This window comes from Heptranchias perlo, chromosome 14 (assembly GCF_035084215.1).
Source record: "Heptranchias perlo isolate sHepPer1 chromosome 14, sHepPer1.hap1, whole genome shotgun sequence".
In the NCBI taxonomy this organism is placed as follows: Eukaryota; Metazoa; Chordata; class Chondrichthyes; order Hexanchiformes; family Hexanchidae; genus Heptranchias; species Heptranchias perlo.
The window spans coordinates 68,385,508-68,397,972 of NC_090338.1; the positions used below are offsets into that span (position 1 = coordinate 68,385,508).

At 45.8% G+C, this 12,465-nt stretch overlaps 1 protein-coding gene across 7 annotated transcripts in view; it reads left to right on the forward strand.

Moving 5' to 3' along the window:
• Nucleotides 1-12,465, forward strand: part of LOC137332598 (transcription elongation regulator 1-like) — a 92,957-nt gene that overhangs the window by 17,069 nt on the left and 63,423 nt on the right. The gene's annotated exons all lie outside the window — the stretch shown is intronic.

Below are 12,465 nucleotides of genomic sequence, written 5' to 3' on the forward strand. Positions count from 1 at the left end.
TCATGGCCTTGCTGCTCCCAACCTCTGTAATGTTGCCCCCCCACCACCCCGCCCCCTGCAGAAGCTCGCCATTTCCCAATCTCTAACCTTTTGCATATCTCCTCCACTCGCCCCACCGTTGGCGGCTGTGCCTTCAGCCATCTCAACCAAACACTCTGGAAACACTGCCTTAGCCCCTCCACCTCCCTCTCCTCCTTTAAGCTGCTCTTTAAAACCCACCTCTTTGACCAAGCTCTTGGTCGCCCCTTCTTTGCCATGGCATCCATTTTTGTCTAATTATGCCTCTGAAGTGCCTTGGGGCATTTGCCTATGTTGAAGGTACTGTACAAATGCAAGTCAGTCCTAGTGAAATAGTGCGTTAAAGAGAGACAAACAGAGTCACAAAGCACTTCATAACCAGTGGGTTACTTTTGAAGTGCAGTGACTGTTATTTCGGCAAATGTGCCAGCTAATTCAATGATGAATGAATGATCATATGATATGTTTTGGTTGTGGTCGGCTGGTCACCATAACTCCCTGCTCTTCAAATAGTGCCACAGGATCTTTTCTGTCCACCTGAGCAGGCAGACAAAGTCTGGGTCCAACATCCGACCTGAAAGATTTTCTCCAACAATGCAGCACTCCCTCAGTACTGCACTGAAAGTGACGGCCTAGATTATGGACTGAAATCTATGGTGGGGCTTAAACCTACAATCTTTTGACTTGGGAGTGAGAATGCTAACAACTGAGCTAAGATGACACTATTTGTTGTTCAAATAAGAAACTTAATTTGATCCATTTTTAGTTTCTGATATTTTGAAATCCCAGCTTTAGATTTATTAAATGACTTGAGTGAAGTTTCTGTTAATTGTAATGTAGAGTTTAAAAAATGATTTTTAGATTTTCAGTATGTAACACACAAGCCTAAAATTTTATGACAGGCATCATGTGAGCCAGTCTCCTTGTTTGGGCAACACGAACTCCCCAACCCCGTCTCCTCGTCACCCTTTTTTTGTCACTTAAGTTTGAATAGAGTATCGGGTACAGCTGGATGAAAAAAAATTGTCAGTGTTGCCACTTGACTTATTTGGAAAAATTGAACTTGGAGCCAGTATGCCACTCCAAATCATGACTCCACATCATGACTCCAAATCTTGCTCAGCACTGCCACCACAAGTGAGAGATCGATAAGTTCTTTGCCTTGGTGTCACTTAGCTCAAAGTTTTCTCTCCTAATTGAACCGACGACCGAGAATTGTGTTTCTGGATTCTATTTTTTGTGTTTCTGGATGTTTTCCACAGTATTAAAATTTCACATGCCTACCAAAATATATCACTGAAACCTTAATGACGACACTGAAGGTTATTGATCAGTCCAGCTGGCACACACGCAGAGCTGGAATTGAGCAATGCACAGAGTTTGTACGCACAAGCTTTGTTGCACACGCAGTTGAGCAACGCAATTTAAAATAAGTAGCAATTGTAATATAGAAGCCATGTAAAAACCTAGGATAAGAAGAAAAGGCTGCAAATGTCGGAAGCTAGAAATACAGAATAGGAAATGCAGATACTTCAGCACTTGAAAAGAGAAAAGACAAGTTACTATCTCGGGTCGAGAATTGAGAAGCAGGTTCTGTATCCGATACACAAACTTGCCTTTTGTCTTTTCAGAAGCTGATGCACCTGTTGTGTATTCCCAGTATTTTCTGTTTTTAGCCCAGTCATGCAGTTGCCTGTTTTTCCTCGCAGTTCGATTACTTGATATTCAACCACCTCGGTGTTTTGCTGAAAAACAATAGAGGGGGACACTGGGTGGCTGAGTGACATCCTGCTGAAGTGTTCATTTTGTGAGACTTATGAAAGCTTGCAAGCTTTATTTTACACACATTAAGGTCACAAATTAATTTGGGCTCTGCACATTACAGAAAGGTGTGACCCATTTTGATCGTGTGTTGCACATTGTCCCAGTAAGAAGTTGGGAGATATGCTGGGTGCCAAAATGTTCTATCACATTGCAAAAGGGCAGCTGAAATTGAGAAATTAGCAATTAAGTTTTAAATATCTTCACATACACATTTATTTTAAAAACACAAATATTCAAAGTAAAGGTCATGTGTGACCTTCACCTGGAGTGTTGAATACCAAAGTAGGGAATTTAAAATCTTCTGTCCAATTCAGTAGTTCATACTGTATGAGGCAGTATTTATGTTGTCATGAGACTTAATTAAAATATTGGTATCTGTGATGTCGGAAATATCATACTTTAGCCATAACACTTAAATATAGTGCTAACACACTTAGAATCAAAGAATGATGCAGCACAGAAGGAGGCCATTTGGCCCATTGTGCCCGTTGCTGCCTCTTGTTGGATCGCTCAATTTAATCCTTCAAATTGATCCCCTGGCAACTACCAGCATTGACACTCAGACACAGTTTTCGAAGGATAAAATCTAATTGCAGTGCTGCATGTTTTTCCCACTTCAGATGGTTATTGTACAAACATTTTGTGCACTCACACAACTGAGTCGAAACCCCAGTGACAAAACGATGCATGATGAACATTGATTAATGCAGCCTGGTCATGTTTAATATGTAAAGGATTGTCGATAGCTTTGTAATACACCTTTCAGAAAAATAAATGAATATTTGAAGTTCGATGTTACTTTCCACTGTCAAATTAAGACCTGCGAACCTTACCTTCATTATGGGAAAAGTTTGAGACTTTGAGGAATGGCTTTAGAGATTGTCTCTGGAAGTCGGAGATGATGAGAGAGCCAGTATAGGTTCAGATTGCCAGTATTTGCATTGTTCGCTTCTTTCGAAGGGGGCCGATAAGTTTGATCAATATACTGGATATCTGTTAAGGTTGCGGATCTTGTGTATCGCAGAATCGGTGGATGTTGTTTGCCTAGATTTCAGCAATGTGTTTGACACTGCCTATAACAGACTGATTCACAAGGTGCATGTCCAGGGAATAGATGCAAACTATTCGGCAGCTTTGTGGCAAGAGTGGGGCCATGTCAGTGGAAACTGGTTGCCCATAGAGTTCCACGGCAGTTGGTGTTGCAGCTGCTTTTTTTCATATATAATTTATATAAATGACTTGGAGGATGGAATATTGTCCAAGGTGTCTCAAGTTTGCAGATGGTGGTAAATTGAGTTTCATGGCCAGTGATGCTATCCAATGTGTGATAATCAAAGAGCTCTGGGCAGGCAGCAGCAGCAACAACAACAGGCAAAGAGATGACACTTGGAGCTCAACACAGATATAAAGCCGTGAAATTCGGTACAAGACTCCAGAATGTGGAGTGCACTTCAAATGGTAATGTGCTGGAGGTAAATGAGCAGGATAGAGACCCAGGGTTTTGGTGGATCAGTCATTAAAACCATGGTTCATTGTTTGCAGGTGGTGAAGAAAGTAAATAACATGTTGGGATATTTCGCTAAGGGCGTGACTTAAGTCAAGGGAGGCAATTTTGAAGCTGTTTCTGAACTTCGTGGAGACCATATCTATGTGGTTTTATTCTCCATAATTCAGGGCTGCGAGGCTCTTTCTTGAACTTAGAGAGCTGAGTTATGAGGAAAGATAATCTCTTTGGAGAAGCCGATCATGAAGGAGAGGGGACTTCAAAGAGGTTTTTAGAATTTTCAGAGTTATGGAGAAATTCGATCCAGGGAAATTGTTTCTATCAGGTACTGGATTTGAGGACGAGGAGAAACTGTTTAAAGTTAATGGTGTCAAAAGAAAACTGGAAATTTAAGCAACAATTTTTCAGTATGACGTTTATCGACGCGAGTGCAAAAGACAAGACGTTTGCAACCAGAAGTGCCGAGTGGATGATCCATCTCTGCTTCCTCCTGATATCCCCACCATCACAGAAGCCAGTCTTCAGCCAATTTGATTCACTCCACGTGATATCAAGAAACGGCTGAGTGCACTGGATACAGCAAAGGCTACGGGCCCCGACAACACCCCGGCTGTAGTGCTGAAGACATGTGCTCCAGAACTAGCCGCGCCTCTAGCCAAGCTGTTCCAGTACAGCTGCAACACTGGTAGCTACCCAACAACATGGAAAATTTGCCCAGGTATGTCCTGTCCACAAAAAGCAGGACAAATCCAATCACCGCCCCATCAGTCCACTCTCAACCATCAGCAAAGTGATGGAAGATGTCGTCGACAGTACTATCAAGCAGCACTTATTCACCAATAACCCGCTCACCGATGCTCAGTTTGGGTTCCATCAGGATCACTCGGCTTCTGACTTCGTTACAGCCTTGGTCCAAACGTGGACAAAAGAGCTGAATTCCAGAGGTGAGGTGAGAGTGAATGCCCTTGACATCAAGGCAGCATTTGACTGTGTGTGGCACCAAGGAACCCGAGTAAAATTGAAGTCAATGGGAATCAGGGAGAAAGCTCTCGAGTGGCTGGAGTCATACCTCGCACAAAGGAAGATGTAAGGAATCTTACAACACCAGGTTATCGTCCAACTGTTTTATTTGAAAATCACAAGCTTTCGGAGGCTTTCCCCTTCGTCAGGTGAAGTGTGGGATTCCATGGAAGGTTACCGCATTTATAGTCAGAGAACAATACCTGGTGATTACAGATAATCTTTCCAACTGCCCGTTGTCAAGGCAATCAAAGTGTTCAGACAGAGAGATGTTACCAACAGGACCACCGAATACACAAACGGCCAGAACAAAAGGCAGGCAGAGAGAGAGAGAGAGAGAGAGAGAGAGAGAGAGAGAAACATCCGAAAGGAAGAGAAAGACAGAGACTGACCCGTTGTATTAAAAACAGATAACCTTTTTTCGCTGGTGGGGTTACGTGTAGCGTGACATGAACCCAAGATCCCGGTTGAGGCCGTCCTCATGGGTGCGGAACTTGGCTATCAATTTCTGCTCGATGATTTTGCGTTGTTCGTCTCGAAGGCCGCCTTGGAGAACGCTTACCCGAAGATCGTTGGCTGAATGTCCTTGACTGCTGAAGTGTTCCCCGACTGGGAGGGAACCCTCTTGTCTGGCGATTGTTGCGCAGTGTCCGTTCATCCGTTGTCGCAGCGTCTGCATGGTCTCACCAATGGACCATGCTCCGGGGCATCCTTTCCTGCAACGTATGAGGTAGACAACGTTGGCCGCGTCACAGGAGTACGAACCATGTACCTGGTGGTTGGTGTCCTCTCGTGTGATGGTGGTATCTGTGTCGATGATCTGGCATGTCTTGCAGAGGTTGCCGGGGTAGGGTTGGGTGGTGTCGTGGACGCTGTTCTCCTGAAAGCTGGGTAATTTGCTGCGAACGATGGTCTGTTTGAGGTTGGGTGGCTGTTTGGAGGCGAGTAGTGGAGGTCTGGGGATGGCCTGAGCGAAGTGTTCGTCGTCATCGATGACATGTTGAAGGCTTTCTGCCCCACCACCAAAATGGACTCCATTGGTCTCGCGGCGGACACAGAGGAATTTATCAGGAGAATGAGGCTCCAGGAATTCTTCCACAAATCCCAAGATTTCAGCAGCGAACCCAATGAGACAATCAACGATCCGGAACAGCAGACAGAGGGATCCGCGGTACAGCAACAGAAGAAGAAAGAGTCAAACTGGACGACTCCGGAGGGTCGCTGCCCTAAGCTTGACATGTATGCTCAAGCTGTCAGGAAATGCGTCAATGCCAGATTCATCAGCCGCACACACAAGACAGTCCAGAATGTCACCCAAGCACAACGCAACGCCATCGACGCTCTCAAGACCAACTGCAACATCGTCATCAAACCAGCGGACAAAGGAGGAGCCATCATCATGCAGAACAGAACGGACTATTGCAAAGAAGCATACCGACAACTGGACAACCAGGAACACTACAGACGCTTACCCACAGATCCGACCAAAGAACACACCCACCTGCTCAACAAACTAATCAAGACCTTCGATCCAGACCTTCAAAGCATCCTACGCGCTCTCATCCCACGTTCTCCCCGCGTGGGAGACTTCTACTGCCTCCCAAAGATACACAAAGCCAACACACCCGGACATCCTATTGGACCAGTCAACGGAACCCTGTGTGAGAACCTCTCTGGATACGTCGAGGGCATCCTGAAACCCATCGTACAGGGAACCCCCAGCTTCTGTCGCGACACTACAGACTTCCTACAAAAACTCAGTACCCACGGACCAGTTGAACCAGGAACACTTCTCACCACGATGGACGTCTCGGCACTCGACACCAATATCCCCCACGATGACGGCATCGCTGCAACAGCCTCAGTACTCAACACCAACAACAGCCAATCCCCAGGTGCCATCCGACAACTGATCCGCTTCATCCTGGATCACAATGTCTTCACCTTCAATAACCAGTTCTTTACCCAAACACACGGAACAGCCATGGGGACCAAATTCGCACCCCAATACGCCAACATTTTCATGCACAAGTTCGAGCACGACTTCTTCACTGCACAGGACCTCCAACCAACGCTATATACCAGATACATCGACGCCATTTTCTTCCTATGGACCCACGGCGAAGAATCACTGAAGAGACTACACGATAACATCAACAAGTTCCATCCCACCATCAAGCTCACCATGGACTACTCCTCAGAATCGGTTTCTTTCTTGGACACACGAATCTCCATCAAAGACGGGCACCTCAGCACCTCACTCTACCGCAAGCCCACGGACAACCTCACGATGCTCCACTTTTCCAGCTTCCACCCTAACCACGTCAAAGAGGCCATCCCCTATGGACAGGCCCTGCAAATGCACAGGATCTGCTCAGACGAGGAGGAACGTGATGGACACCTACAGACGCTGAAAGACGCCCTGGTAAGAACGGGATATGACGCTCGACTCGTCGATCGACAGTTCCGACGGGCCACAGCGAAAAATCGCATAGACCTCCTCAGAAGACAAACACGGGACACAACCAACAGAGTACCCTTCGTCGTCCAGTACTTCCCCGGAGTGGAGAAACTACGCCATGTTCTCCGCAGCCTTCCACATGTCATCGATGACGACGAACACCTCGCTCAGGCCATCCCCACGCCTCCACTACTTGCCTTCAAACAACCACCCAACCTCAAACAGACCATCATTGGCAGCAAATTACCCAGCTTTCAGGAGAACCGCGTCCACGACACCACACAACCCTGCCACGGCAACCTCTGCAAGACATGCCAGATCATCGACACACATACCACCATCACACGAGAGGACACCACCCACCAGGTACATGGTTCATACTCCTGTGACTCGGCCAACGTTGTCTACCTCATACGTTGCAGGAAAGGATGCCCCGGAGCATGGTACACTGGCGAGACCATGCAGACACTGCGACAACGGATGAACGGACACCGCGCAACAATCGCCAGACAAGAGGGTTCCCTCCCAGTCGGGGAACACTTCAGCAGTCAAGGACATTCAGCCACCGACCTTCGGGTAAGCGTTCTCCAAGGCGGCCTTCGAGATGCACAACGACGCAAAATCGTCGAGCAGAAATTGATAGCCAAGTTCCACACCCATGAGGACGGCCTCAACCGGGATCTTGGGTTCATGTCACGCTCCACGTAACCCCACCAGCGAAAAAAGGTTATCTGTTTTTAATACAACGGGTCATTCTCTGTCTTTCTCTTCCTTTCGGATGTCTCTCTCTCTCTCTCTCTCTCTCTCTGCCTTTTGTTCTGGCCGTTTGTGTATTAGGTGGTCCTGTAGGTAACATCTCTCTGTCTGAACACTTTGATTGCCTTGACAACGGGCAGTTGGAAAGCTTATCTGTAATCACCAGGTATTGTTCTCTGACTATAAATGCGGTAACCATTCATTCACTCCCTTCACCACTGGCGCACAGTGGCTGCAGTGTGCACCATCCACAGGATGCACTGCAGCAACTCGCCAAGGCTTCTTCGACAGCACCTCCCAAACCAGCGACCTCTACCACCTAGAAGGACAAGGGCAGCAGGTGCATGGGAACAACACCACCTGCACGTTCCCCTCCAAGTCACACACCATCCCGACTTGGAAATATATCGCCGTTCCTTCATTGTCGCTGGGTCAAAATCCTGGAACTCCCTTCCGAACAGCACTGTGGGAGAACCGTCACCACACGGACTGCAGCGGTTCAAGAAGGCGGCTCACCACCACCTTCTCGAGGGCAATTCGGGATGGGCAATAAATGCTGGCCTCATCAGCGACGCCCACATCCCGTGAACGAATAAAAAAAAAAGCTTCCATGGAATCCCACACTTCACCTGACGAAGGGGAAAGCCTCCGAAAGCTTGTGATTTTCAAATAAAACAGTTGGACTATAACCTGGTGTTGTAAGATTCCTTACATTTGTCAACCCCAGTCCATCACCGGCATCTCCACATCACAAAGGAAGATGGTAGTGGTTGTTGAGGCCTATCATCTCAGCCCCAGGACACTGTGCAGGAGTTCCTCAGGGCAGTGTCCTTGGCCCAACCATCTTCAGCTGCTTCATCAATGACCGTCCCTCCATCATAAGGTCAGAAATGGGAATGTTCGCTGACGATTGCACAGTGTTCAGTTCCATTCACAACCCCTCAGATAATGAAGCAGTCCGAGCCTGCATGCAGCAAGACCTGGACAACATCCAGGCTTGGACTGATAAGTGGCAAGTAACATTCGCACCAGACAAGTGCCAGGCAATGACCATCTCCAACAAGAGAGAGTCTAACCACCTCCCCTTGACATTCAATGGCATTACCATCGCTGAATCCCCCATCAACATCCTGGGGGTCGCCATTGACCAGAAACTTAACTGGACCAGCCACATCAAATACTGTGGTGACAAGAGCAGGTCAGCGGCTGGGTATTCTGTGGCGAGTGACTCATCTGACTCCCCAAAGCCTTTCCACCATCTACAAGGCACAAGTCAGGAGTGTGATGGAATACTCTCCACTTGCCTGGATGAGCGCAGCTCCAACAACACTCAAGAAGCTCGACACCATCCAGGACAAAGCAGCCCGCTTGATTGGCACCCCATCCACCACCCTGAACACTCACTCCCTTCACCACCGACACACCGTGGCTGCAGTGTGTACCATCGACAGGTGCACTGCAGTAACGCGCCAAGGCTTCTTCGACAGCACCTCCCAAACCCGCGACCTCTACCGCCGAGAAGGACAAGAGCAGCAGGCACATGGGAACAACACCACCTGCACGTCCCCCTCCAAGTCACACATCATCCCGACTTGGAAATATATCACCGTTCCTTCATCGTCGCTGGGTCAAAATCCTGGAACTCCCTTCCCAACAGCACTGGGAGAACCTTCACCAACCACATGGACTGCAGCGGTTCAAGAAGGCGGCTCATTACCACAGTTTCAAGGGCAAATTGTGATGGACAATAAATGCTGGCCTCGCCAGCGATGCCGACATCCCATGAATGAATTAAAAAAAATAAGAATTGTCATATTGCTTTGGGGTGGTGGAACAGAAAACCATGGCCGGTTTTAAAAGCAGAACTGGGTGAATAAATAGTATTCCGGACTGTTGTTTGAAAATTCGATGGAATTAGTTCTTGTAATCCATTCCATACCGGAATTCTTTATAAATGGATAGCCTAGTTGTGCACTTAGAATCTCAAATCTGACAAAATTTTTCTTAGTAAATTTGTACCCTTCTCCCTTTTAATATTAGCTGTACCGTCGAATGGTACAGTTGATAACTTGGGTCCACTGGTTAATCAGGAAAATATCCAAGATTCAATTGGGCATCATTGTCGCAATCTGATGAGAGCAGGGTGCCATTGAGTTGGTACTAACGCTGAACCTGAGAAGGTGTGCTCAGGATTTTAAACAGCGAGCAGTAATCTCAAATGGGGATTGCTAACTGACCAGGACCATGATTTTTCCCTTCTCTGCAAAACATTTATTTTCCCCTCAGTAATTCTTAACTCTCAAGCACATGTGTGTTCAAGATTTGGACATTATTCCTACATATTGGAAGCTTGCCCTCCTTCATAGGACACAAGAGAAGAATTCATCACCAGATCAGCGATCCCTTTCTTGACTGTAGTTTCACACCTTTTTTGTTCGCTCACCATATTTCATTTCTGCTGTTCGTGCCCCTCTGACGTTTTCTCCCTTCCCCCTGCCGACATACTCTTCCTCCTTCCGACATCTTCACTGTTGAAATCAGGACTCATTGTGCCATTTCCTATTAATTTATTTTTGTCCCAGGACCTCAGCACTGTCGAACTCCTTGCCTCTGAGTTTTTCTTTCCTCCTACAATCCACAGGATTTTGAAGCCCAAGCTTCAAGTCATTTAATCACCGATACCTGATTTACCTTTTCTTTTCTGTTCTTTACAACCCTGGTTCCCCAGCTAAGCTTCATAATGGGAAAAGAAAAGTCCAAAGCGATGAATAGGCGAGACTTGAACAGAACGAGTATATAGCAGTTTGGATTATTTTCTTTCAATTTAGCTCGCAATTATAATTTAAAGATTTGAAAGTGGCCTCTCATCTCAACAGCTACTTAGTTCTGTTGCTGCCTACAAATGTTTAATTCAGTTTTTGGTTAGACACAGTACAGTAGATGCTGAAGCTCGTAATTCTGCAGCCAACAAGTTTACTGAATGTACGGAAATTCCGTATTGTACCTGTCAACTTTTTTCTAAAATTGTAAATGATGGGAATTTTACCCCCACATACGTAGCACGTTCTATTGTAATTCTGTCTGAGAGTTACACCTCTATTGTTCTGTCAGTAAAAATCTAGAGCTCAGCATGCCTATGATGGAACACTGAATGACTGGCTTTCAGTGTGAAATTGTCCACATTAGTCATGCAGAGCACTTATTGACAGTTGGGATCATTGTTTTTTCAGGTTTACAGCATTTAAAAGCTGCATCTGTTTTAATGTGACTCCATTAATATTGCAGTTGGCAGTAAGTGACACATGTGAAATAATTGTTATGTGAGCAGATGGCTTAAGACCCATGTTGGCTGCATGTCGTTTTTGCACCTCTATAATGCTTCAATTAACAAAAAAAGCCTAATTAATATGCCAATTTAGATTTTTTTTGTAAAATCTTAACATCTGTAGAAGTTGCGACAGAATGGCAATCCTTGGCATTGTCATCTTGCACTATGGATAGCACTCACTTTGTTTTTGCCTGTAGTGAACTATATTTGAGGGCGGTCACTTGTGGACTCATTTGCTCAAATAAAGTTTTCAGGCTCCTCCAAAGGGCCAACAGGTGAAGGTACTGCCAGTGTTGTACAAAGCCACAGGTTATTCTGGGCCTCTGCTGCGTCGGATAACCTCAGTCTGGTCTACAGTAGACCTCAGTGCCCCAGGTGGGAATCAACAAAGGTTTTCACTCCTGTTTTTCATTGTGATCCTCCCCTTGCACAAAACATGGTTGTTAGCTGAGAACAGGATCAAACCCAGCTGTGATGTCCACCACAATCAAACTGCCTGCTTCCAATGACTGTCTAGACTCAATGAAGAATAATTATTTGGGGAAGGTGCCAAGGGACAGCCCATATCTGTGGAACCATATCCCAGCATCAGTCGGTGCCTTCAGGGAAGAAGGAGAAAATTGAAAATAATTTTTTTTTAAAATCGAGGTACAGTGCTGATGTCAGCCCATGTGAGGGGGATACTTACACTATCACTTTTTAATTTGTACTGTAAAACTATAACAAAGATTTATTTCTCATGTTAGGTCTGATGCTTTATATTCGCTCTCATTCTTTCCAGTTTTAGTCATGCTTCTCTTTCTCCCACCCCTATATCTCTGCACTCATTTTTGTTCCATGTGGCTGAAAATATTCACACACTCAATGCTGTCAAGCCAGTAGGACATGTCAAAAACCTCGAAACTGCTTGATTCGAGGTGGTTACTACTTTGCTTTTTGTGAAGCTGCCATGTTACATCTGACAGTGTTTCACTGGTGTTGGGTTTCCTTTTTATTTGGCTGGAAGTAACAGGTAGCGGGTGGAAATAGTTACTGTTTTGATATTTAGCTAATCGGGTTGTGTGTTGCTACATCTTGAGATGCAAATGTTTGGGTAAGGAGGCTAGAATTTTGAAATAGGATGCGAGGAGCATCAGAACACCATGCCAGTGGACTGTGAATGAAACTTGAGCGGTATTGTCACTCAGCCTCTATAGTGTGTTGCTACCAATACGCCATAGCGAAGGTGTAGAAACTATGGCTCATTGGCCATACATGGCTCAGGAACCCAGGCCACTCCATTCTTTTTGTGCTGGTATTTCTTACTTTACTGGTTTGTCCAGTCAAAACCTGTGGGCCTCGAAGTTTGGAAAGGTCTCTTCAAGATGCTCTTGCCTCATTGGTGGATAAATCCTAAATCAGAACACCCAAATCTGTTCATTTAATGACAGTTTGAGATGTACGCAAATTAATGAGAACATAGATTGAAACTTCATAGTTGGCCCCTCAAAGCTCTATGATACACATCTAAACTTGTCACTTTAATTACATCATCGCAGTGTAATTATACTCTCC